The following is a 26,012-nucleotide window of genomic DNA, read 5'->3' on the forward strand; positions in this document are numbered from 1 at the left end:
GAACAGACTTGATGTGGGTGTAATCCTTTTTGTTAATATTCTTCGACGAGTCCAAGTAAAGAGAGTGGGAGTATTGGGGGTAGAGGATGATGAGGACGGCGCGCCCGCTGCTGCGCAAAATAAGTACACCTCAAATTAATTAGCCTCCACTGTGCAAATGAATGATTGAAATCAAAGGAAGGATATCCACGCGGATGACTTACATGGGATGATAAGGCATGAGAACGCCTGCAGGTCCTTATTAGCGAGCATGAAATTGACGATGTATTCCCTCGCGTATTCATGGTGCTTTGCGCAGACTCCCAAGAAGGCCTCGTGCATGAAGTACGGGTCAGCGACACAGATATGAGGTATCTGCTCAACCCTGATGAGATAGTTCATGTGCAAAGCATAAAGGCGGACAAACGCAAAATCCAGCTTCTTCAAGTGAAACATGTCGAAGATGTAATCGAATCAAAGGAAGAACTTCTCCGCGGGGAATGTGTCGACGTACGACAATCCCCGCGGCACGTTAACCACGTAGAGTGGGTATCCTGGATTTTTTGAGGCGATGAGGCCTTTCTCTATCCGCAGCACATTGTCATGAAGTCTCCTTAAATCACCAAATCTGGCCCCTAGCGCTGCTTCAGGTAGGATTGGTTGACCGGGGATATGCCATTTTGCCGCACCGGGGATATCTATACGGTCTTGAACCCGAGGCTGCTGAGGCGCTTGGATCATAGAAGCAGCTTTTTTGCCTTTCCTTAGTCTCTTACTAGACTTCTTTACTACCGGAAGGTTGTCCATAATACGTTCAGACTCCGGAGGCGGCAATTCAGGCACCAACTCATGAGGCTCAAACCCTAAGTAGGCACCAGTATTGACACACTGTTGAGTGTCATCGTCATCATCATCCTCATCTATGGAGACGTCACCAGCGACTAATGGAGTAGGCGGGCTGTTGATGTTCATACCTAACTGCATGCTCGTGGGTGTGCTTCCGGCCGCCTCCAGACGAAGCAGACTCTTTGGCCACAATAGGACCCACCCATTGCAACAATCACCACGCCGTCGCGGGGTCTTGTCGTCATCCCCCACTAGTATCGGAGGAGCCAAATTCTCGTGGCCCGGTTTGACACTGGCCATGGAAACCTTGAAGACTTCCGGGGGGATCGGCCAGCTACGGAACAATGGTTCATTTGGCTCCATTATCGTCGCCTTCCCCACGTCCACCTTCTGGTCACCGATGGTGTACAATATGGTGCACGGGGTTTCGTCGGCCTACAAAGAAAAGTCTGCGACATGAGACATCTGAAAGGCAACGAAAACGGGAGATTATACATTTATTGAAGGGGCCGGTGTGACAGATACCGTGAGGGCATCGAGCTCAGCCAAAGACGAAGCACCGCTGAGCATGTCCGGTCTCGGAGCAGGTGCGGAAGCCGGTGTGGGAGTAGGTGCAGGAGCCGATGCGGGAGCAGGTGCAGCTGCAGGTGCTGGTGCTGGTGCGACACTAGTCGAGCTGCTCCTGAGGAAGTCAGCAAGGAGAAAGTCCGCTGCATTTTTTTCCGGATTTAGCCTGCTCCAATTGAAAATGGCCAGAACCAAGGTAGTAGACATATCTACAACCACCTGTTTTGCGGAAAGTACCGCCGTTGCGACTGTCTCAGATGATTTCTTTTCGAACGCAATCTCAACCTTCTTGTCGATGTTTTCTTCAGTTAACCTCCATCTTTCCTTTCTCTCCTCCGTGGTCTCACAGTAGTACTTCTTCCACGTGGTGTCGTCTTCGACACTGTGCACGCGTCCATCCGACGGTCGAGTCTCCACCGGGAGTCTTTTCAATATGTTCAATGCCCGGTTGAATGGAGTGTCCCACTTGGGCCTCGCCAACGCCTCAGACGGCGAGTCGCTTTCGGCCGCAATCCTGTGCTGCTCTCTCTGCAAAAGGCACAAGGATCGTTTACAAATATGACTAACATGCAGTCGAATTGATCAGAAACTAAAATTACCAGCAATCTCATGAACTCCGTCATGACCGCGTTCTTCTCGAAAACCTTCTTCACTGGGTCCCAATGGTGCCGGCCCTTGAGGATGTCACACTCCTGCGGGACGGTGAACTCCGCCAAGGGGTCTGTTCAAGCCCCTTCCGCGTCCTCCTTGGCCCATCTGGATCTCTTCCCACCGTAACCACGGCTTCCGAGGTGGTGGCACCCAATGTTCTTCTGTTCAAGCCCCTTCATGTACTTCAACTTTTTTTGGCAGCTTCGGCCTCGGATGCCGCCTTGAATATTTCAAAGTGCTCTGCCGTGATTGTCATATTATCCTTTACAATCTCGGAGTAGGGTTCCTTTTTGTTGACGATCCGATATTTCACCCTTCCTTTCCAGGCGGCCAACGCGTCGCTAAACTTGCTCATGGTGTGCTTGTTTATCTCCTTCATTGTCGGGTCCTTATCTAGATCTTTATAATCCTTTTCATTCTGGCCCGGGAACAAGAATATCTGGTGCAGCTTCTTTAGGAGGGAGGGCCTCATATTATCTATCTTGTTTAGTTTCTCATCGTTGATAGTGGTGGTTGTCCGTATGATGCAGCCTATTTGATTGCCGTAGCACACGCGCGCTTCCTCTGGCACGTTTGGCTCAAAATTGCCGTTGTCCACCTCCGTGACCACCAGTCTAGTAGTCCTGAGCTTGTTAGGAAGTCGTCGCCTCTTTTCTTTCGGTTCTATACTGGCTCTGCTAGTTTTGGCGCCGGTCTCAGTATCAGCGTCGGTCTCGATGCCGGTCCCAGTCTCAGCGCCGGTCTCGATGCCGGTCTTAGTCTCAACGCCGGTCTCAGTCTCAGTGCCGGTCTCGATGCCGGTCTCAGTCTCCGATGTGACAGGTGGACCCAGCAACATCAACTGTTGATCGTCGGCTTCCCTCAAAAATTCCTCTGCTGCCAGGTACAGGTTGTCGCAGTCACAAGAACCCTGTCCTTCATTGTTGCTAGCCATGTTTCCTACGATTAAATCTAGTCAATTAATTCTAGACCTAATAAAATGGATAATGACATAAAAAAGGCCTATGCTTTGCGGGAACGTTGACTCCTTCTCGGTGCGGCAAATCGCGGGCACTCGATATGTCCTAGTTTGTAGCACAAGTCATGCTGAAATTCATGGAAAATTTCGGCATGGCCTTTGCCAAAAAGTGGACAAATCGAGCACCTGAAATTTGCCGGAACAGAAATGAATCAACATTCCGGCAAAACATAGGCCACCCGCACTTCATTCCCTGGAAACAACAAAAGGCCAATTGGGCACAATCAAACCACACTTCAATGAAAAGATATAACATGACTAACCGGGCCACAATTGAACCACACTTCCCTGGAAACAACAATAAAAGTCTAGGAAGGATCATCTTTAAAATGAAACTTGCCTAAATTCTTTTCCTAGAAAAATAGTGGTATTTTCAAAAATAAAAAAACTTTGCAAAATGACCTCACTAAACACTTCTCTGCCTAGGATAGAACCCAAATTCTGTTCTAGGTATTCCTCTCTCTCTCACACACACATTATTTTCTCTAATGCTTCTCTGCCTAGGACAAAACCCAATTAAATTGCAAAGGAACTCCATTTCTCTAACCCTTCTCACCTAATGCTCTAAAATAAATTTTTCCTCTAACCTAGAGAACCTAGTTAACCTAGCTTGTTAACCTAACGAACCTAATTAAGCTAGCTATTTAACCTAGTTAGTTAACCTAGCTAGTTAACCTAGTTTACCTAGATAATTAACCTAATTAAACTAGTTAACCTAACTAGTTCTCTGTCAAAGCCCTAACTAAATTTTTGCACTAACCTAGATAATTAACCTAATTAAACTAGTTAACTTAGCTAGCTAGTTCTCTGTCCAATGTTTGTGCTATGCATGAGAGAGAGAGGAGGGGTGGGGGCTTACAGAGGATGGCTCCGGTCGTGGCGAGGGAGGCAGTGGTGGTGAGGGAGGCAGGGGTGTCTCCGGTGACGGTGAGGGAGGCAGTTGTGGCGAGGGAGGCAGGGCGTCGAGGGAGGCTCCGGTGGCGCTGAGGGCGGCTCCGGTGGCGTTGATGAGGCCGCATGGCTCCAGTGGCATCGACAGCGCGCGGCTCTGGTGGCTCCGGAGGCGTTGACGTCGGCAGGAGACAGCGGCGAAGTAGGGCGACGACGAATTGGGGAGACGACGGCGAAGTGGGGCGAGAGATTTGGGGGATAAGTGGTGGCCGGGGGGGAACCGCTTTGGGTTTAGTCAAACTTAGCAGTAGCGCTTTTCAGTAAACGCGCTACAGCTATAGCTATGTATTTTCCTTCCCTTTTCTTATTTCCTTTTCTCTTTCTATAGTGGGGGTCTAAACAACAGCTACTGCTAAGTTATCTATAGCACCTCTGATGAACAGATGCTACTGCTATTCCTTTCTTCTTCTTCCCTTTTTCATTTATTTTTCTTTACATTTTATTTTTTTCGTTTCTCCTTTTTTTTATTTCTTTCATTTTCATTTACTTTTCTATTTGTTTTTCATTTAATTTTCTTTTCATTACCAGTAGCGCGTTTCACAGTAAACGCGCTGCTAAAATAAACTTAGTGGTAGCGCTCTTTCTAGAAGACCGCTACTACTATATGTAGCCTGTCGGCTTAGTAGTGAGAATTTCAATAGTAGTGCTTTTAAAAGGAGACGCGCTACTGCTATGTTTGTGTCTGCAGCACGTTTATCCAGCACGCGCTACTCCTATTTAGCAGTAGCGTCCTTTTTTAACAAGCGCTACTACTAAAGTTTTGTGTATAAGGTTTTCCCTAGTAGTGATCAGTAGTGCCCTATATACATACAAGAAGAGGTGATCCATCGGAATAAGTTGTCAGGCGCCACTGAGTATATAGGTCCTGCTCGTGATCATCACCATCGTTATCTCACCCTTGGTTATAAAAAATTTCAAGTATAGGTGGTGAAATGTTCACAGGACCCTGGAAACACAAGAAGGTTAATTAGTAAAGGGAAACTAGCTAACCCGCATGCATGTGGATGAAACAATTATAATTGCGGTGGAAGACAAACGTACCGAAACCATAAGGATTCCATGCAAAAATAGTGCCACGAGTGGTGGCAGTAAACACAAGACCCTCGTATTGAATTGCATCACAGTACTCATCCGTGTACAAAAATTGATTTTTCAGCAATATCCATCGAGGCGTGGAAGTAAGGAACTTCATAGTTCTTGTAATACCAAGAGCGGTTGGGAACTCGACAAATTTCTATCTTCCGTAGACGACAGTCACGATGATCGTATTTGAAAGTACGTAGATCATCTATGTGCTCAACCTCAGGGAAGTCTGTGATTTTTGGATGTGGAACCCGGTGACGAGTGTACACATTCACAAGTTCCCACTCGCAGTTATACCCAATATAAACAACCCAATCTCTATTTGCGCCTGCCCAAGTCTTACCCTTAAGCGATGGCATATTAACATCACATGTATCATTATCAAGCGGCATCAACTTGCACAAGGCAACTCTTCCGTCGTCCCCACGCCGGCGACCAGCGTTATGGCGAAGAAGATAGGGGAGATCAAAACGCTCCTGAACCCTTGGGTTCTTTGTAATGATGTTATTTGTTGAGTCGAGAATGGACTTGAACGAACCTACCGTGCTAGCTGAGGTGATGACGTCGCACCAATCAATGAGTTCCTCCACCACGTCATCTTTCAGATCAGGGCAAGAATAATGGGGCCGTTTCTGTCATGTTCCCTCGATGGAGAATACGCTCGAACAATGGAAGAAGGAAGGGTGAAGGCAAATGGAGGGAGGAAGAGCATGCGACAGCAGTTCCAAATCGAGAGGGAAAGACGAAGAGGCGGCAGACGGTTGCCATGGTACAAGAAGAGGCTAGTGGGGAGCGAACAGTTGCCACAAAGGTCACACACTGACGACAAGGCCGAGTGAACTACATGTCGTATATTACACACACCTTGATCTCGCTGACCGTTTCTTTTGTGTTGCCTAATCACAAACAGTTCATCCGAGTGAATTGTATGTTGTATATCGCACACACATTCATCTAGCTGCCAGTTTCTTTTGTTCCTCCTCATCACAAATAGTTAATTAAACTGAACCGTATGCCCTGCATCGTACACGCAACTAAAAATCTGAACCATTTTTGATGCATCCATCATCGCAAACGTTTTGCACCTTTTTTGACGGTTTTTCACACCACCGTTCGTGATTATTGCATCACACACATTTTCGTCGAAGGGTCTCTTATCGTAGTGTCGCGCTAGCAGCATCCTGCAATAGTGTGTAGTCGACATTCACATAACACCACTAGAGGAGAGACAACATACATCTCATCAAAATACCGAACGAATACCAAATACACATGATTACTTATAACAATACTTCTCCCATGTCATGAAGAACAAACATAACTACTCACAAAGCATATTCATGATCAAGATCAGAGGAGTAGTAGTTATCATTAAGGATCTGAAAATATAATCTTCCACCGAATAAACCAACTAGCATCAACTACAAGGAGTAATAAACACTAGTAGCAACACACAGGTACCAATCTGAGGTTTTGAGACAGAGATCGGATACAAGAGATGAACTAGGGTTTGAGAGGAGATGGTGCTGGTGAAGATGTTGATGGAGATTGACCCCCTCTCGATGAGAGGATCGTTGGTGATGATGATGGCTTCGATTTCCCCCTCATGGAGGGAAGTTTCCCTGGTAGAACAGCTCCACTGGAGCCATATATTGGTTCTGCCCAAGTTCCGCCTCGAGACAGTGGCGCTTCGTCCCGAAAGCTTCCTTCTGATTTTTCCCAGGTCAAAACACACCATATAGCAGAAGATGGGTGTCAGAGGCGTGCCAGGGGGCCCACAAGGACGAGGGGTGCGCCCAGGGGGTAGGGCACGCCCTCCACCCTTGTGGCTGGCAGGTGGCCCCCCTCTGGTGCTTTCTTCGCCCAATATTGTTTATATATTCCAAAAATATTCTCCGTGAAGTTTCAGGACTTTTGGAGTTGTGCAAAATAGGTCTGTAATATTTTCTCCTGATCCAGTCCAGAATTCCAGCTGCCGGCATTCTCCCTCTTCATGTTAACCTTATAAAATAAGAGAGAAAAGGCATAAGGATTGTGATAAAATGTGTAATAATAGCCCACAATGCAATAAATATTGATATAAAAGCATGATGCAAAATGAACGTATGAGGCCCCTCGCGAGGGCCTTGTGTTGTCGATGCTAAAGATGGGCCGAACTAGGCCATTGATGGTTCCATGCCGTGGGCCGCAGGCAGGAAAGTCTGGGTACCCTGGTTCCCAGAACGCTGACGAAACCCTAGGGGACTCGACGAAAAATAATTCCAGCCGCCGCAAGTTCCAGAAACCATAGATCCAATCTAGACACCATCACGAAGGGGTTCCTCATCCTCATTGGTGCCTCTCCGATGATGCCTGAGTAGTTCAACTCAGACCTGCGAGTCCATAGGTAGTAGCTACATGGCTTTCTCTCTCTTGGAGATCTATTTGATGCGATGACTCTTTGTGGTGTTTTTGTTGGGATCCGATGAATTCTGAGTTTATAATCAGATTTGCCTTGATTTAAAATCCAATATTGATTGTTATAGCCTCGTATTTCTTCTCCGGTATTTGGGTTTTGTTTGGCCAAGTTGATGTATTTATCTTGCAATGTGAAGAGGGGCTTGTAATGTGTTTGATCTTGCGGTGTCATTTCCCAATGACAGAACGGGCAGCAAGGCATCCATGTATCGTTGATATTAAGGATAAAAAGATGGGCTCTATTCCTACATGAATAGAACTTGTCTACATCATGTCATCATTCTTATTGCATTACTCTATTTTTCCATGAACTTAATACACTAGATGCATGCTGGATGGCGGTCGATGTGTGGAGTAATAGTAGTAGATGCAGGCAGGAGTCGGTCTACTAATCTTGGACATGATGCCTATATACATGATCATTGTCTTGGATATCATCATAATTATTTGCTTTTCTATCAATTGCCCAACGGTAATTTGTCTACCCACCGTTGCTATTTTCTCAAGAGAAGCCACTAGTGAAATCTACGGCCCCGGGGTCTATTTTCCTATCATATACTTACAGATCCATATTGCCAATTGCCTTTTCTTTTATTTGCTTCTTTTATTTTCAGATCTATATTATCAAAAACCCAAAAATAACTTTCTGCATTTTATTTACTTTTATTTGCATCTATCAATCTACTACAATTTTATCCTATCCTTACGTCACTTTTTGGCACCGCTACCCGAAAGGGATTGCCAACCCCTTTGACGCGTCAGGTTGCAAATATTTGTTATTTGTGTGCGGGTACCGTTTACGTAGTGTTGCGTGGTTCTCCTACTGGTTCGATAACATTGGTCTCATCACTGAGGGAACTACCTTACTGTTGTTGTGCTGCATCATCCCATATTCCTTGGGGAAACACCGACGCATCTCAAACGACATCAAAGGAACTTTCAGGCGCCGTTGTCGAGGAGACATCACCAACATCTATGATACGTATCCAATGTATCTATAATTTTTTATTGTTCCATGTTGTTATATTATCATTATTCGATGTTTTACAATCATTTCATAGTCATTTTTGGTACTAACCTATTGACATAGTGCCAAGTGCCATTTGTTGTTTTTTGCGTGTTTTTTACATCGCAGGAAATAAATACCAAACGAAGTCCAAACACAGCGAAACTTTTTGTGGATTTTTTTGGACCAGAAGACATCCAGTGGGCCAAAGAAGTACCGAAGAGGGAGCCCGAGCTGAGAACAAGATACCAGGGTGTGCCTGGAGGCCCAGGCATGGCCTGGTGGGTTGTGCCCACTTCGGTAGCCTCCTGAACCACCTCTTTGCTCTATAAATACCCCAATATTCCAGAAACCCTAGGGGAGTCGACGAAAATCAATTCCAGCCGCCACAAGTCCCAGAACCACCAGATCCAATATCTAGACACCATCACGGAGGGGTTCACCATGTCCATTGGTGCATGTCCGATGATGCGTGAGTAGTCTTTTGTAGACCTACAGGTCCGTAGTTAGTAGTTAGATGGCTTCCTCTCTCTCTTTTGGTTCTCAATAGAATGGTCTCTTGGAGATCCATATGATGTAACTCTTTTTGCGGTGTGTTTGTTGAGATCTGATGAACTTTGAGTTTATGATCATATCTATCTTTTTATCCATGAAAGTTATTTGAGTCTTCTTTGATCTCTTATATGCATGATTGCTTATAGCCTCGTATTTCTTATCCGATATCTGGGTTTTGTTTGGCCAACTTGATCTATTTATCTTGTAATGGGAGGAGGTGCTTTGTGATGGGTTCGATCTTACGGTGCTTGATCCCAGTGACAGAAGGGGAACCGACACGTAGGTATTGTTGCCATTAAGGATAACAAGATGGGGTCTATTTCTACAAAAATAGATCTTGTCTACATCATGTCATTGTTCTTATCGCATTACTCCATTTCTCCATGAACTTAATACACTAGATGCGTGCTGGAGAGCGGTCGATGTGTAGATTAATAGTAGTAGATGCAGGCAGGAGTCGGTCTACTAATCTTGGACGTGATGCCTATATAATGATCATTGCTTGGATATCGTCATGATTATTTGAAGTTCTATCAATTGCCCAATAGTAATTCGTTTACCCACCATTTGCTATTTTTCTCGAGAGATGACACTAGCGAAATCTACGGCCCCCGGGTCTCTTCTTTATTATATTTGCCTTCATGATCTATTTTTATTTTCTTTTATTTTCAGATCTATTAATCCAAAAATACCTTGCTGCATTTATTGTTATTTATTTTATCTCGCGTTCCCGCGAGATCTATTTATCCAATCTGCTACAATTTTATCTATCTTTTTACCCATGAGGGATTGACAATCCCTCTCTTACGTCGGGTTGCGAGTATTTGTTATTTTTGTGCAGGAGTTGTTTACGTGGTGTTGTGTGGTTATCCTACTGGTTCGATGACCTTGGTCTCATCACTGAGGGAAATACCTACCGTTGTTGTGCTGCATCATCCCTTCCTCTTTGGGGAAATACCGACGTAGTTCAAGCAAACATCAATCTACCAAGTTCCTAATCACAAATCTCATTTCCTTGCAATTTACATTATTTGCCATTCGCCTCTCATTTTCCTCTCCCCCACTTCACAAAAATTTGCCGTTTTATTCGCCCTCTTTTCCGTTCGCCGTTTTCTTGTCAAATCTCATGTTTTCTTGTGTTGCCATGTGTCCTCTATTTGCTTGCATCTTCGCTTGCTAAAAATCAATTGATATGGATCCTCATCCACATGACAATCTTTTCAAGAGATCCAATTATTATGATCCCATTGCTAGTGAATTGAGTTCGATTATCTTTATAAAGTTTTGCTTGAGATTAATGAATTTGGAACTTGTGATGAAGTGTTAAAAGAAGGAATTTATAAAGTGATTCATGATAGCCCCTTAGATGAAAAGCATGATCGCAATGATGTTATTATAAATTCTATTAATGTCAATTGTGCTAATAGTATGCAAAACCCCAAGCTTGGGGATGTTGATTTTGCTATGTCCACTACTTGTTGCAATGATCATGATTTGGGTGATGATTCTTATGATCTCGAAAATTTATTTAAACCTCATGATGAATATGCTTGCCATAATATTAAAAGTGGGTTTGGAAGAGTGTCAACTTTAGCTAAAAATAATCCCACTTATTTGGATAGTGTTCAATCTTATAATTTTTTTGATAAAAGTGGGCTGGGAGAGGTCATGACTTTATTTGATGATAATCCCACCATTGTGGAAGAGTATCAACTTTGCATGCATGTGGATCATGAAGATAATATTTTATGTGATAGTTACATTGTTGAATTTGATAATGATCCTACATGTAATTATTATGAGAGAGGAAAATATGGTTGTAAAAAATTTCATGTTACCAAATTACCTCTCATTATGTTGAGATTGCTATTGTTTCTTTCTTCTTCCATGCATATGCTAGTTTTTGCTTGTCTTGATAATTTGTTTGCTTATAAAATTCCTATGCATAGGAAGTATGTTAGACTTAAATGTGTTTTCCATATGTTTCTTGATGCTCTCTTTGTGTGTCAATTCTTATCTTTCGTGTGAGCATCATTGAAATCTTATGCCTAGCTAGGGGCGAAAACTATAGCGCTCGTTGGGAGGCAACCAAATGAATAAAATTTATTTTTGTCTTTTTCTTTCTGGTCTTGAGTGTTTGCACAATTATGCTACTGTTATGATTGTTTTTTATGTTTTAATTAGTGTTTGTGCCAAGCAAAGCCTTTGGGATGATTTGGGTGATAGTTGATTCGATCTTGTTAAAAAACAGGCACTTTTGCGCTCATGAAATTACTCATTTTTTACACAAGCCTGATAAAATACTGATTGTTTTTGCAGAAGATTTATATACAAATTGCCCACGTTGTCCTAATTTTTTTAGAATTTTTGGATTTATAGAAGTATTCAAAATATTCAGATTGCTACAGAACATTATGTTTTTGACAGATTCTGTTTTCGTTGTGTTGTGTGCTTGTTTTGATGATTCTATGGTTTCCTTTGAATATTTTTGCCATGGAAAAGTTAAAATACAGTAGATGTAATACAATAACAAAATATGAATGGGTTTGCAACAGTACTTAAAGTAGTTATTTGCTTTCTTGTACTAACGGATCTCACGAAGTTTTGTTGAGTTTTGTGTGATTGAAGTTTTCAAGTTTTGGGTGAGTTCACAATGGATGAAGGAATAAGGATTAGCAAAATGCTAAGCTTGGGGATGCCCGAGGTACCCCAAGATAATATTCAAGAATTATCAGGCAACTAAGCTTGGGGATGCCCCCGAGTGGCATCCCCACTTTCTTCTAACAACCATCGGTATTTTACTTGAAACTATATTTTTGTTCGTCACATATTATGAGTTTTGCTTGGAGCATCTTGTATGATATGAGTTTCTGCTTATTTTTCTTTTTAATTAATAAGCATCCTTGTTGTACACACCTATTTTGGAGAGCCAAATTATGCTATAATTTCTCCTATGCTTCACTTAAATTTTTAGAGCCTTGGAATTACTCTAGTGCTTCACTTATATCTTTTTGAGCATGGTGTGCTTTGTTATCTTTGAATAAATTCTCTCATGCTTCACTTAGATTAATTTGAGAGAAAGAAATATGATGCTCATGTTCTTCACTTATATTTGTTTGAGCTTATTAAAAGCAACATATGAAACTAGTTGCAAAGTGATAGATATCCAAGGAGGATATAATAAAAACTTTCATGAAGATCATTGGACAAAATAAACTTGATTCTTTGTAATAGTTTTGACATATGATGATAGTGATATGTGAGTCACGTTAATGAGTAATTATGCTTTAGTAAGAATATTGGTGTTAAGGTTTTTGATTCCCTATGCAAGCACGAAAGTCAATAGTTATGCAATGAAATTACATCCAACTTGTGGTGCATTATTCGGTGTTAGTTATGCTTAATGCTCGCTTATGAGATTTTTAGTTTCTTTGTTGGATTCTTCGCAATCTTTTGCTAGCCTTCATTTTCACTAAGTATGATCACTACTTGTGCGTCCAAATCATTTAAACCAGTTTTTGCCACATGAGTCCATAGTACCTACCTATATGCGGTATTCTTGTGCCGTTCTAAGCAAATTTGTATGTGCCATCTCTAATTTTCAGAATAAATTTGTCTTTTGTGTGCTCATACCGCTCATGAAACGGTAGGGGGTGGCTGATATATTTCCATGGTAGATGTGTTATTCTCAAGATGAGTGTTTATTCACTTGTCATTGCACGAGAGTATGGCAAAGGTATTAGGGATGCCCAGTCCCGAAATGAAAAATGAATTTACTTTATGTTATCAAATAATAAAAATTGGAAAGTGTTGGTCTGGATGGCACCCGTGGATTCGGTTAGTCGTGGAATGTGAAAGTATGGTGGAAAAAGGAATAAACTTTATTTTCTGTTTGGGAACTGCCTATGATATATCTAGCATGGAAAGTATTGGGAACTACTCGATCGTTTTCGTTGACAGGAAAAGCATGCCACCCAAAATGTTTTATCTCTATCTTTTCCCTTTGAGATCTGGCACCTCTACAAATCCCTACTTCCCTCCGCGAAGGGCCTTTCTTTTTACTTTATGCAATTTTTATGTTTTACTTGAGTCTCCATCTTCTCTTATAAAGCACCAACTAAGGGGCACTATGATCATACTTGAGCATTGGGTGAAGCTGATATGCGAGTGTGTTTCATGAATCTATCAATGATTGAGCATAATGGGCTAGGGATAACTTGCTTTAGTGTTGATATTTTGAAAGACATGGTTGTTTGTTGATGTGCTTGAGTATTAAAGTCCTCATGTCAAAACTAGACTATTGCTTGAACCATATAAAAGTCCAATTGTGCATACTATAAAGGAAAGAATATGTGATGACCATGTTAGGCAGCATTCCACATCAAAAATTCTATTTTTATCATTTACCTACTCGAGGACGAGCAGGAATTAAGATTGGGGTTGCTGATACATCTCCAACGTATCTATAATTTTTGATTGTTCCATGCTATTATATTATCATTCTTGGATGTTTTACAATCAGTTTACAGTCATTTTATATCATTTTTGGGCCTAACCTATTGACATAGTGCCAAGTGCCAGTTGCTGTTTTTTGCTTGTTTTTTACATCGCAGAAAATCAATATCAAACGGCGTCCAAATGCAGCGAAACTTTTTGTGGATTTTTTTGGATTAGAAGACACCAGATGGGCTAGAGAAACACCTGGGGGTGCCCCATGGGGGGCACAACCCACCAGGGCGCGCCTGGGCCCCCAGGTGTGCCTAGGTGGGTTGTGCCCACCTGGTGGCCTCCCGCACCGCCTCTTCGCTCTATAAATACCTCCTTGCTCCAGAAACCCTGGGGGAGTCGATGAAAAACAATTCCAGCCGCCATAATTTCTAGAAATAACAGAACCAATCTAGACACCATCACGGAGGGGTTCATCATCGTCATTGGTGCCTCTCCGATGATCCGTGAGTAGTTCAACTCAGACCTACGGGTCCATAGGTAGTAGCTAGATGGTTTTCTCTCTCTTTGTATCTCAATACAATGGTCTCTTGGAGATCTATTTGATGTAGTGACTCTTTGCGGTGTGTTTGTTGGGATCCGATGAATTGTGAGTTTATGATCAGATTTGCCTTGATTTAATATCCAATCTTGATTGTTATAGCCTCGTATTTCTTCTCTGATGTTTGGGTTTTGTTTGGCCAACTTGATTTATTTATCTTGCAATGTGAAGAGGTGCTTTGTAATGGGTTCGATTTTGTGGTGTCCTTTCCTAGTGACAAAGGGGTAGCAAGGCACGCATGTATCGTTGCTATTAAGGATAAAAATATGGGTCTATTCCTGCATGAATGGATCTTGTCTACATCATGGCATCATTCTTATTGCATTACTCCATTTTCCCATGAACTTAATACACTAGATGCATGCTGGATAGCGGTCGATGTGCGGAGTAATACTAGTAGATGCAGGCAGGAGTCGGTCTACTAATCTTGGATGTGATGCCTATATACATGATCATTGTCTTGGATATCTTCATAATTATTTGCTTTTCTATCAATTGCCCAACTGTAATTTGTCTACCCACCGTTCCTATTTTCTCGAGTGAAGCCACTAGTGAAATCTACGCCCCCGGGCCTATTTTCCTATCATATACTTTCAGATATATATTGCCAATTGCCTTTTATTTTATTTGCTTCTTTTATTTTTAGATCTATATTATCAATAACCCAAAAATACATTGCTGCATTTTATTTACTTTTATTTGCATCTACCAATCTACTACAATTTTATCCTATCCTTATGTCACTTTTTGGCACCGCTACTCGTAAGGGATTGACAACCCCTTTAACGTGTCAGGTTGCAAGTATTTGTTATCTGTGTGCAGGTACCGTTTACGTAGTGTTGCATGGTTCTCCTACTGGTTCGATAACCTTGGTCTCATCACTGAGGGAAATACCTTACCGTTGATGTGTTGCATCCTCCCTTATTCCTTGGGGAAACACCGGTGCATGTCAAGCGACATCATTATGCCGTTGAGAGTAATTCTCCATTATATTATCAAGGAGTTTTGTAGCTTCTCCCAATGTGATTTCCATAAAAGTAACACCTGCAAGAGAGTCTAAAAGATTTCTAGAAACAAAGTTTAGTCTCACACAGAAATTTGTATAATCATCCATAAACTTAAACCATGAGTGGGACAATTTCTTATCATTACTTTCATTCTCTCCCAAGATTGTGCAACATGCTCATGCCCAAGTTGCTTAAAATTCATTATTTGATTTCTAAGAGAAATAATTTTAGCGGGAGGAAAATACTTGGAAATAAAAGCATCCTTACACTTATCCTAAGAATCAATATTATATCGAGGCAAGGATAACCAAGTTTTAGCACGATCTCATAGTGAGACAGAAATAATTTCAATTTAACAATATCATTATCCGCATTTTTTTTTCTTTTGCATATCATATAATTCAATGAAAGTGTTAAGATGGGATGTGGCATTTTCATTAGGATTACCAAAAATTTGTTATTTCATAACAGGATTTAGCAAAGCAACATTAATATCACATGACTTCGCATTAGTGGCGGGAGGAGCAATTGGAGTACTAATAAAATCATGATAATTAGTATTTGAAAAATCACACAACTTAGTGTTTTATTGACACATAGCGACAAAGCACGCAAATGAGCAAACAAAAATATTTTTGTGTTTTGTAAAAAAAAATAGAAGTGGGGAGATGAAAACAAGAGGTAAATGCAAATAAAAAGTAGAGAAAATAGATGATAGTTTGTGTGAAGGTACTTGATAGGTTTTGATGCTATCTCCCTGGCAACGTCGCTAGAAATTCTTCCTACTACTTGTGAGTTGTGTTGGTATTTTCCACGAAGAGGATAGGAGATGCAACATAGTAAAGATAAGTATTTCACTCAGTGAGAACCAAGGTATCAATCCAGAAGGAGAATCACGAAAAGCCTCATGAACAACACCTACACACACAAATGCAACTGGACATCGGCAAGAGGGTCATCGATCCCCTTGAACTCGTTACTTGCAAGGATCAAATCTTGTAGTGGTAGATAGATGAATTGCAAAACAAACTAACAGATAAAAAATTGCAACAAATATATTTTTGGTTATATATATATATATGATAAAAGTAGACCCGGGGGCCATAATTTTCACTAGAGGCTTCTCTCTCGAACACATAGCATACAGTAGGTAAAAAAATTACTATCGGGCAATTGATAGAAAAGCCCATAATTATAACGATATTCAAGGCAATGATCATGTATATAGGAATCACGTCCGAGATAAGTTGACCAACTCCTGCCTGCGTCTACTACTATTGATCCACTCTTCGACCGTTATCCAGCAAGCATCTAGGGCGTTAAGTTAATAAAACCAGAGTAATGCCTTAAGCAAGATGACATGATGCAGACAAAGTAAACCCAATCAATATTATTAAACCCCATCATTTTACTCTTAATGGCAACAATACAAATATGTGTCTTGTCCCTTTCTATCGTTGGGATAGTGCACCGCAAGATTGAACCCATTGGAAATCACCTCTCCCACTGAAGATAAATCAATCTAGTTGGCCAAACCAAATAGATAGATCAGAGAGAAATACAATGATATAACAGTCATGCATAATAAAGTTCAAAAACTACTCATTAGATTATAAACCCACAATTCATGGGATCCCAACAAACACACTGCAAGAGAAGATTACATCGAGTAGAACTTGAATAACATTGAGGAGAACATTGTATTGAAGATAAGAGAGAGAAGAAGCCGTCTAGGTACTAGTTATGGACCCATATGTCTGTGGTGAACTACTCACTCATCAACGGAAGGCAACAAGGATGATGTAGAAGCCCTCCTTAATCGATTCCCCCTCAGACAGAGTACCGGAAAAGGCCCCCAGATGGGATCATGGAAGAACAGAAGTTTGCGGCAGCGGAAAAAGTGTTTCGGGTGGCCCTCTGGTATAATGAGAATATTTGAGAATTTATAGAGGAGGAATTAGGTCAAGAGGTGCCACGAGGTGCCCACAAGCTCAGGGAGTGCGCCTGGTGAGCTTGTCGCTCCCTATTGACTTTTCTGGTCTTCTTTTGAACCCTTGTAGCTCCCTTTTGGTACAGAAAAAAATCACCACAAAGTTTCATCGTGTTTGGACTTCATTTGATATTGTTTTTCTGAAAAGCCAAAAACAAGAAAAAAACAACAACTGGCACTAGACAATAGATTAATAGGTTAGTCCCAAAAAATGATATAAAACATCATATAAATGTATACAAAACATCCGAGATTGATACTATAATAGCATGGAACAATAAAAAATTATAGATACGTTGGAGACGTATCAATCCGTAGCTAGCTTGCATAGTTTTTTAGCCGAATATGCATATATTTGTTGATCATTGGCCGGATATGCATAGTTTTGTTGATAATGTTTTATCGCAGCCTTCTCATGTGTACGGTGTTCAAGAAGTTGGAGAAGAAAAACTTCACTGTCATGCATTGTTGGTTAAAGTTGAAAGGGAAACCGAAGTGGAACCTATTCATAGCCAAGACCGCCGCCCAGGCCACCGAGGAAGAAACTGGGGATCCAACCGACCCAACAAAAGAACCACCCAAGAAGGTTAGAAGAGGGTTTCGGGGAAAGAAGTGGGAAGAGGAGAGGGCAAATCGAGAAGGTGCGTCGGTCAAGAAGATGGAGATGTTCAAGGACATCTTCTCCAAGAAGGAGGCATACGTAAAGCACTCGTACATATAGGCGGAAAAGCACGAAGACCTTTAAATTGTTGATGGAGGCGACCAAGAAGAAGCTAGCGCTTGAAGAGAAGAGGGTCTTGATCGAAGAGAAGAAGGACATGCTCGAGGAGAAGAAGGGGATGCTCCAAGAAAAGAATGTGAAGATCATAGCCGATGTGGAGGACGCCAAGATGTTGTCTTTGAAGGTGGAGTCTTCATATGCCGGCGCAAGAATGATCATGAAAGCCATTCAATACAAGATGTTGAAGCGACAGAAAGATGAGTTGAAGGCAATAGAGAAGAAGGGGGAGGAGGAGAAGGAGGCGAAGGCGAAGGCGGAGGCTGCATACGCGGTCGCGACAACACCGTGAGCGTGGAGGAGGCTCGGATTGCCGACCCGACGGGGCAGGTAATCTCAATTTTTTGCGTGGACTATCGGAATGATATTCTTTTGTGATCGGGCATATAAAAACTTAAGCATATTGCCTTTTACTGGTTGTGATCGGGCAAGTGATCCGGCGCGCTATGGGTCAGACTTTTATTTGAATTTGAAATTGCCATTTACTATGGAACATATACATGATAGCCTTGGATGGCTGGCTCTTGCATCCGTGTCGACGGACTGGTCATCACGTTTCCGTGAATGGATACGGGAGCAAATTTATGGGTCAGAGTTGGAGATGCCCTAACCAACTCTTAGTTAGGAATATCCATCCATGATGATACCTCACTAAGCTTTTTAACTTGAGAAGATCTTTCAATCACCATAAGCTATTCATTGCTAAGTCCAACTTAAGATGAGCTTCGCCATCATCCGCTGTGTGATTATGTTGAAGTGTTTCTTTTGTTGGCAAGCAAGTAGTTTCTTTAAGGAATTTCCAAGGCGGGCCTGCAAACCACCTATATTCGTTCGGATCACATTGTTTGGACCACCGAATCCATCCAATGCAGGCATTAATTGGTCTGTGGCGCGGTCCGGATGCGATTTCTCCCGCAACCAGAGATAATAGTGATGAGGTTTGCGGGAGTCCGGACCGATCTGAAGCCCACTTCTGATGCCCTGGCCCACCAAAAACCCCTTCCCCCTCCCACGCGCGCATTCCGCCCTGCGCCAGCTGCCCATATTCATGCTGCTATAGAGTGTGTCTCTCTGCATTGAACGCGGCCCAGGGCAGACGTGACCTCTCATTACCTTTGCCATTGAAGTGACTCGCCGGCCGAGGGTGTCACCCGCGGCACGTCCGGCTGAACACGTCTCCTTGCCGCTTTCATACGCCTTCATTAAACCCACGTGGAAGCCGAGAAACCTACTCTAGTCATATGTCCGCTCATGAGCGGGCCGGTATTAAACGTAATGCCAGCCGAGCTCCTACCGTTCACCCTCTATTTAAACAAGACCAGATGTCGGGCAAGAATCGTACCCCTCCGTCGCTCCCCTATCTTCTCCTTCACCATTTTTCCCACTTTTTAGATGGCTTCCGAAGAGCAGTTCTCCGACATACAAGCCGGCTGGGTGGCCCGCCGAGCCCGCTGGATACAAGCGAGGCAGCTCTCTGCTCCACCTCCCGTGCCCTGACCCGACGGAGCAAGTTGCTGCCCAAGCCGCCGCGTGGTTCAGCAACTCGCCGCTCCAGGCCAACTCAATGAGGAGTGGCGAGTTGCTCCACACCAGCACGAGCATCGCCGCATCCAGTGCATGCGACTGTGCCATCTATCATCGATGTGCGCGTAGCCGCGCCATGCACGCAGATAAAGAAGCCGGCTACGCGGATGTAGATGGCGTGGCGGCCAGCACGTCCACGTCCGCGACCATCATCGAGGAGAAGTAGAACATGGGAGGCCGCTGCCGTCCCAGGAAGGGCACCGCCGGTTACCCGGCCGGTTCTCCTTTATCTCAGAGTATTCTAGGCACCCGCCTGAGCTACACAGAAGCACCCTTCCCCTCCGGCTGAAGCACCCTCTTTGCCGCTCCGATGAGCGGCGCAGCCGAATATAGGGAAGATACGAGGAAAGAACATGCCACCGGGGCACCCGACATCCGGTTACTCCAGGAAGCCAGATATGGGGAAGACAGGCCACTTGCGGCCATAGACTAGTGCAGTGTATCGTTGTCGTGGGAGTGGAGCTCCACACGAATATACGTGCACATACTTTTAGCTTTTTAGTTGAAAATATGTCGAAAATGTAACCGTTCTCGTCCGGTTTGTATGAAATCCGTCATATTTATATGAAATCCACCTGTTTGCACAAATTTCATGTGGTTTGTTGAAAAAGATTTGAAATGTATGCAGCTACACTCGGATGGCGGCATCCCGTATCCATGTCCGCAGACTGGTCTTCCAGTATGCGGACGGATGTGGGAGGATTTTTGTGTGTTGCCATTCGGATGCCTTTAGTTCCCCAAAAAAAAAGCAGTTAATGATAGCAATTAATTAAGGAGTTTGATGGTGCCACTTGGACCGAGTACCAGAACCACAAGGTTCGTACAAGAACACGTTCTCATAGTACTCTCGAACAAATAGAGTTGTTTGCATTTCCAATGCTGACCATTCCAAGCCTATATAAGGTGTAAAACAACTTACGAGTGCTATATGTAGCCAGCTAGCTAGCATATGTACCTTAAATCGATCATAAAAAGTGCTTGCCTAGCCAGCTAGCCTAGGTGGCTAAGTTTTTGCTCCACTGGCTGTTCTGTGATCTCACTATCAATGTTGTGAGATGTATGATTGCGGATGTGTGGAGTTTGTTATCTATCGAACTGAACCCTGTTTTAGAAGCTCTCCGAGCAACTCCACGGGCCGATCTAAACGGACGTCGATTTTGTTCGCTTTTTGTTTATTTGGGTAGGCTAGGCGGACATGAATGTCCATTTTTGTGTTTGGGTTGGCGCGTGCGTCTAACGCTGGTCCGACCCATTTTGACGGTGCTAGAAAAAAAAGAATGCATGCATATTTAAAATAAGAACAACATTAATTAAACATTAAAGCCGGTCACGAAGACGGCGAGAGTCCATGCATCCACATTTGCATTTAAGAAAAATAAAAACAAACTAAACTACGAGGCGGCGCACTGCCCTAAGCGGCGGCGGCGTCGTCCTCGGGGTCCGTGAGGTCGATGAGTGTCGGCGCCGAGCTGGCCCAGGGAAACGCCGTGTTCCATAGGGCGTTCGTGTCAGGCGCGGGCTGAGCCGGCGCGAGCAGTGCCGGTGCGCGCTGTGCTATCGCCTGTGCTGCCGCGGCCTGGCGCGCCTCCTCCTCGGCCTCGCGCTGCTCGCCTCGGCGTCGCGCTCGAACATCTCGAGGTACTCGCCGTGGCGGTGCTCCTCGGCTAGCCCTCGCTGGCGCCGGTGCTCAAGGTACGCTGCCTCCTGCGCCGGCGTCGGCCCTATCCAAATCGGCGGCGCGCTGACCCACTCACGCACTACTCCCGTCCAGGAGTAGCGCTCGATGCGGGATGGCTCCGGCTCTTGCTCGACTTTCCAGGGGACGACGGGGTCATCGGTGGCAAGACGCAGTCGCCCGCCGCAGAGAGGGCCATGGCCGCCTCGTACGCCGCCTCCTCTTCCTCGGCCGCTGCCGCCCTGCGCCGCTCGTCCACCTTGCTCTTCCGGTAGACCGCCGCAAGGGCGTTCTGGTAGGTGGCCTCCGCCGCCTGGTCCTCCTCACGGACGACGAGCGAGGGCGGTGGCACGGTGCAGTCGACTTCGCGGACGTCGCCTCGCCTCGCCTCCTCGTGCTCGAAGGTGAACTAGCGTGCCCAGTTGGGCGAGTCGGAGTCGTAGGCGGGGTCTCGATGCCTGCTCCGGCGTCAAGAGCGCCCGCCAGCGCCGCACCTCCTCCGCGTGTGCCCTAGCCTACCGCGGCGCCGCCGGCACCGGGGTCCTCTCCGGATCCAAGTGCCAGTGATGCGGTAGGGTGGCGTCGGGGTACAGGAGAGGCACGCGGTGCTACCAGTGTCACTTTGTCTGGTGCACCGGCACGTTGACGTGATGCCTCGGCCAGCGAGTTGGCGCCGGCGGAGGCGGGAGAAACTCTGGGGGAAAAGAAATGGCGGACGACTTGCCCTTGGCCTTGCTGCTGCTGGCACCGAAGAAGAGCCCCATCTAGGTTGGCTAGGGTGGTTAGGGTTTGCCGGCGACGGGGGAGCGAGTGTGGTTAGATGGGGACGGGAGGTGGCTGGAAGCGGATGAGGACGACCCCGCCGCACGATCGGCTCAAAAAAGGACTACCGCCGTCGCTGACGCGTGGGCCTGAGGTCATAAATTAAGCTGACCAGATAGGCATCGGGTAGTTTGACGACCGTCAAATGGGGACACCGAGAAGGCGGCGTGGCGTCCGTGCGTCCATGCCGACACATTTAGGACGTAAATTTGGACCGCAAATGTGTCAGCACAAACGCGAAGCAGACTCGATTTAAGTTTAGGTAGGTGTGTTGGGCCTTTTCCTTTATCCGCATCGACCCAAATAAATGACAGTGGACGAAATGGATCGTCATGTTGGAGTTGCTCTCATTTTGAACTAAAATTGGAAGTGCGAACTGCTCAGTTCAACAATTGGTAGCGCCAGAAAAACTCGTTGCAACGTTGACGTCTTACCTATGAACCATTGTGGAAACAGCTCAACAGTGAATGCATGACCACCACGTAGCCTAATTAAATCGGTTATGCAAAGTGCCTATGTTGCCTAAACGGCAGATAAGGTTCGCTCTACTGCCAGTTAGCTCCGTGATCTCTCTATTGATGTTGCGCTAGCTAGCTAACTAGCTAGTACTTTCTTCGTAAACTAATATAAAAATATTTAGATGACTACTTTACAGAGAAAGTACTATACATAAGCAATTGCACCTGATAGGTCCGTGGTCATTTGCAAACAGTTCTTAAATAGCTCACGTAAGACCCTCCACCTCCAGCGCTTGAAAGAGAAAGGAGAACAGCGCCAGCACTATTTGTCCCAAATAGGGCACCGTAGCAAGTTTAACTATTTTTTCTAGGAAATACATTTTTTTCTTTTTGAGGGAATGCAAATTGAGTTTTCCTAGCCCCTCTAATTTTTACAGGTTTATTGCTCCCGCCCCCGCTATCACGTATTTTGGGTTAGACTTTGACCACCCATATGAGTGACCAACAAAATATAAAGCATGTAGGTCAAAAAGCATATATTGGTGGATTTGTATGTGAAAGAGCTTTCACATAGTTTAATTTTTATGACATATAGTTTACATTTTATTAGTCAAATCTGTGGTAAAACAAATCTGCAGTCGTCACGGTGAAACAACAGTCTCTTAAAAATAATACTCACTCTGGTCCATATTAACTTTCGCTGCTTTAGCAATGACGTAGAAAGTTGTACTCAAGTAGCGAGAATTAATATGGATCGGAAGGAGTATTTGTTGAGCAAACACAACAGTCTAATCTGAAAATATCAAGGACTTAGCCATTCATATTGCAAGGCTCCAAAACCAGATACACAGGACAATATGGTTAGTGTAAATAATTTTCATGTAGAACTACTAATATCTTATAAATGTCGTTTTTGCCAAAAGGACGATATCCACCGGCCTTTAGTTACGGTTGGTGGTTTTCTTTACTTTAAGTTTTACTCTCTCGGTTCTTAAATATAAGTCTTTTTAGATATTTCAATATATACCACACAAAGAGCAAAACGAGTGAATCTATACTTTAAAATATGTCTATCAACATCCGTATATAGTTTATATTGAAATTTTCAAAAAAACATGTATTTAGGAACAGAGGGAATTGTTATTTTGAGATAGTAAAACTCTGGTTCCCGGCCACCATGCACTCTGATCAGATCTACCGGCACCATCCGGTAATCCGATATTTTCAAATTGATAGCCAAAACAAATTCTTAGTGATAGCGGCCAATATCAGGATAATTGAGAACGGTATGTGTGAACCGAGCCTATCTTAGATGATTAGGTTCCTAACCCACCCGAGTATAACTTTTAGACTTTACATGGGTGATTACATGTTTCTGATTTATTTTAAACTTTTCGGTGATGTTCCCGACCGCGCTCTGGCTCGCTTTCTGGCCGACTATAAGCAGATATGGTAATTTTGTTAATCTCAAGATTTTCTGTCTCCGTCTCTCAAAACTGTTGGCAGGGGTAATGTGTGTGTGCATCTTCATAGACGTGAATATTCACGCATGGAGTTAAGTACCGTATGCATGCTATTGTCTTTAGAGGCAGGCGCTGCGGCCGTTACGATCCCAACGGCCGGCGCGGATCGAATCACTGCACGACACACACCACATACTCCATCACCGCACAACACACACCACATACTCCGCCATGAAATGCACTAGGGTCTGGCTACACATCAAATCATTCATTCACCATCAGACAGCCCGTCGTTGCGCGCTCCGACGATGGTATGTGTAGGTTGTCACTAGCAGGCCACAGCGGTGCTCGAAAAGACACCAGTATGACGCCCTTTTCCGAAACCTAAAGGAACTGCATGAGGCCTCTCTTCTCGAGATAATTGCACGTATCATCCCCGAACTTGCCGGCTCGGTCTAACTCGGTCCTGGAAGTTGAGTATCGATTCAATACGGTCCTGATTCTTGAAAATACGTCCACACTACGGTCCTGGAACTTGGGCAGCCAGTCCTGGCTCTACACTTGGTGTACGTACCACGTATCAGCCCGCGTGCCACGTCATCACCGGTCCCGCCCTTCAGCCCCGGGCACAGTTTGCTGGAGAGGGCGTATCCACAGGAGGTTTGGCGTCGGGGTGAGCCCTGTATTCGACTGGAGAGGAGCCGTGTCTTGCTGGCCCGAACGCCATCAATGGACGCGTTGGAGGCACGGTACAGCAAGCTTGTTCTTGTGGCCACGGCAGTTGGAGACGGCGACGAGGCTGTGACGCCGGGCACTCTGCTTGCCGCCATCGAGGCGCGTTGTGGTGTGCTGCAGTCAGAGGTGAGCATCGAGGTAGCCTGCCCTCCGCATGACTTATGGCTGTTTTTCTCAACGGAGGAGAAGTGCACGGTGGTGCTGCACTCGTCGATGAAGCTCAAGTGTTGCCGTCGGTGGATTCAGTTTCAGCGTTGGGTCAGAGAAATGACAGCAAACATCATTTATTTTCCCAAAATGACAGCAAAACAACATATATTTTGCAAAATTACAGTAAACATCATATATTTTCCCAAAATGACAGCAAAACATCATATATTTTTTGCAAAATGACAGCAATGAAGATCAAACATAGGAGATCAAACATCATATACTTTGAAGCATGATCTGATAGCGGTGCATATAGCTAGTTTAAGTCACAGTGACAATAACCTATTACAAAAGCATGATCTGAAGCATGATCATGAACAGAACATGTCCATTAACATGTTCTAAGTCTGATCATAGGCAGAACACAAAATGAAACCATCACATTTCCTTCGCTTTCACCCACCCCTGAGTTCATCGAACATGTTTACTTTCCTAGGTTTTTTAAAACCTCTCATATTTTGACTAGAGCTAGCTCCTCCAGTTCTTTTTAGTGTTGCTTTCTTGGACAGACATGCATTCATCCTCTCCTCCTCCACCATTGCGGATCTGGCTTGTTCTGTCTCCCTTTTATCTTTATGTAGAATTTCAGCTTGCAGTCTTGTAGCCTCTTGTTGAACAGTCCGCTGCTCCCAAGCTCTATGTCTTGCTGCCTCTTGAGTTTGCATAAATGATTGTTGCCTATCAATCTCATCTGCTTGGTTTATAAAAAACAGTGCCTCCTCTGCATCATATCTAGTTTTGCACAATCTTCTTTTCTCTTCAGCAATCCTTTGTTTCTCTTCTGCCTTGACTCTTTTCGCCTCTTCAGTTTGTTTCTTCCTTAAGTCCATAGCTTCCCTTCTCTTGTCTGCCATGGCCAGTTTTTCCTCTAGTGCTTTCTTTTTCTTTTCCTCGCTAGCTTTCTTCTTCTCTTCAGCAACAATTCTTTTTGCTTCAATTGCAGCTTTTTTCTTCTCCTCCGCAGCCTGTTTCCTTGCTAGAAGCTCTTCTTTCTTCTTCTCATTAGACATCCTGATTTTCTCCTCTTCTTCTTTTAGTTTTGCAATTGCTGCATCAAACTTTGCCTGATCCGCTATCTCCCTTCTCTCAGCTGCAGCTCTAAGTCTGGCAATGGCAATAACCTCTCTTTT

This window comes from Triticum dicoccoides, chromosome 6A (assembly GCF_002162155.2).
Source record: "Triticum dicoccoides isolate Atlit2015 ecotype Zavitan chromosome 6A, WEW_v2.0, whole genome shotgun sequence".
In the NCBI taxonomy this organism is placed as follows: domain Eukaryota; kingdom Viridiplantae; phylum Streptophyta; class Magnoliopsida; order Poales; family Poaceae; genus Triticum; species Triticum dicoccoides.